This window comes from Neomonachus schauinslandi, chromosome 4 (assembly GCF_002201575.2).
Source record: "Neomonachus schauinslandi chromosome 4, ASM220157v2, whole genome shotgun sequence".
Lineage (NCBI taxonomy): Eukaryota > Metazoa > Chordata > Mammalia > Carnivora > Phocidae > Neomonachus > Neomonachus schauinslandi.
In genome coordinates, this window is record NC_058406.1 from 66,850,545 (window position 1) to 66,852,947 (window position 2,403).

The 2,403-nt window shown below is 31.9% G+C and overlaps 1 non-coding gene across 1 annotated transcript; it reads left to right on the forward strand.

Moving 5' to 3' along the window:
- The first annotated feature begins 721 nt into the window (after positions 1–721).
- On the forward strand, positions 722–827 carry LOC123324692. The gene has a single exon (XR_006539966.1). It is a non-coding gene; the product is annotated as a U6 spliceosomal RNA (small nuclear RNA).
- The last annotated feature ends 1,576 nt before the right edge of the window (positions 828–2,403 follow it).

Consider the following 2,403-nt stretch of genomic DNA (forward strand, 5'->3'; position numbering starts at 1 on the left):
AATTCATTCTTATAATAGCCCTGTGACAGATAATTGGGTTCCACCTTTGGATATAAATTTATGTGAAAAAACATATACTATTTATGGATTTATGGGGGGGGGAATGTAACTTTACAGCAAAGACCACTGCAACTTAACCCTTTGTCTAGTGCTTTCTAGGCTGCTCAGTGTATGTATATTGTATCAGCCAGCTAACAAGGTCTCTGAGCTGCTTTTCCTTCCATCCAAATTTGCCATCCACTGAATACTTCACCAATTTTCTAGCTGAGGTTTTAACAAATACTCATGTGACTTTGTTTAGCTTATAAAATGGCTTAAGGCCAAAAAAAATGAGTATTTTTTTTAAGATTTTATTTATTTATTTGACAGAGAGAGACACAGCGAGGGAGAGAACATAAGCAGGGGGAGTGGGAGAGGGAGAAGCAGGCTTCCCGCTGAGCAGGATCCCAGGACCCTGGGATCATGACCTGAGCCAAAGGCAGACGCTTAATGACTAAGCCACCCAGGTGCCCCAAAAATGAGTATTCTTATGCTCATCAATTTAGGTAGGGGTGTAAAAGCATGTCAGTATGTCAGAGGAAATTTTTTAGTGGATTCAGGTGCTGCTTGGTTAAAAAAATAAATTATAATATACAGGAAGAAATAAAATCAAAGTTCAGAGTTATCTGTATGTTCTGATTATTTTGTGGAAAGTTTTTCCATTTTGGTTTTGATTTCTAAAATACCTATCATAGCACACATACTAAAAATTGGAATGATACAGAGACGATTAGCATGGCCTCTGCACAAAGGATGCCATGCAAATTCGTGAAGTGTTCCATATAAAAAAATAAAATACAATAAATAAAATACCAATTGTAAGGTCCTTGCCAGTGAACATTGCGCCTTTGCAAATATGTGTATATAATATGTATACTAAATTGGTACACATTAAAAAGGAATAATTCATTAAAATTGAAAATATAGGATGCTAAATATTATGGAGGCAAAATGAGTAAAAGAAATACATTTTTGAAACTGTTTAATCTGTATTTTATAAAATGCCTTTGAAAATGAACTAGGAAAATCACATGCATATTTTGTAAAGTGTTCTCTACTGTGAATAAATGTACTATATAAAAGCCAAGGTATTATTGTGGTTAACAAAACTTATTGGATTCTTTTTTCCAATAATTTAAATAGTACAATAGTTATTTTGGGTCCCCTTCTCTCTGAGAATGAATAAACTAATTCAACCTTGTACATTATTTTTATTCGAGAAATAATATAGAATGTATCAGGATTTTTTCCATAAAATGTATTTTTGCACATATGCAAAGTCTAAATGATTGAGACATAGATGTCTTTTATGAACTCTATGAAAAAAATAAAGATCAAAAGAGAAATATAATGTAGCTATTTCTCCTATCCTTATTTTTTCTCAAATATAATCATTTGAGAGGATTATTGTAATTTTTGAAAGGATCGAAACTAACAGAACAGTAATCTTAGTAAATAGGAATTTTAATAATTGAGTATTCAACATATTCTCTTATTTGACTGAAAAATAATTTTTCTTTAGTACTGCATGTGTGTGTATAGTGGGAGAAGGTGTGTGTGTCAAAACATATGAGGCTGGTACTTTTTTATTGGTTTTGTTTGTTTTAACTCTAGGATTTTGTTTCTAAATGGTGACTTTAGACACAAACTGGCATCATCTTCATTTTGCCAAAGAGAAGACTGGAGATAAGAAAGTAGGATTTGTTTGCCCAAAGTTACCTAACAAGAACTAGGAAGAGTTCAAATCAGGTCTCAAAATTCCTGTCCAGTGATCTTTCTTTCACATATAGATGCTACTGACTTCTATTTACTAATCTATCCCAGAATTTACTCACTTTCATTTTTTTATTTTTCTTTCTGTTAAACTGATATTATCAATTCTTTACATTTATAACAGTACCATTGGAGTAGACAGAAATCTTTTGAGCTAAGGAATAAGATACCAAATTTTGCTTGAGAATAATACAAGGTTTTTGAGCCATATCCATCATTTAAATTATTAAAGTAGAGTGACCATTTGTGGGAGTTAGTAAAACATACATATCTGGAAAGTGGCTAATGAACAATAGAAAGATTTACAGATTTTTGTCTTTCTCAATCATTTCATTTTCCGTTCATTCTTGTTCAGGATACATAAGCTCTATCAGCATACTGTTTGAAGTGGAATTCAGCTACTGTGAAAATATTTTTTAACAAAAATAGCTTTTAAACATCATGAAGATATCGTAACTCATGTAGAAAACCTAAGCAATATACGGGTTTCTTTTTTAATTTAAAAATCCACTCAAACTGCTTCCCCAAATAACTCTTTCTTTCCCTTTTACCTTTCCAATTTGTCATCTTGATTAATATCTGCCCAGTCTA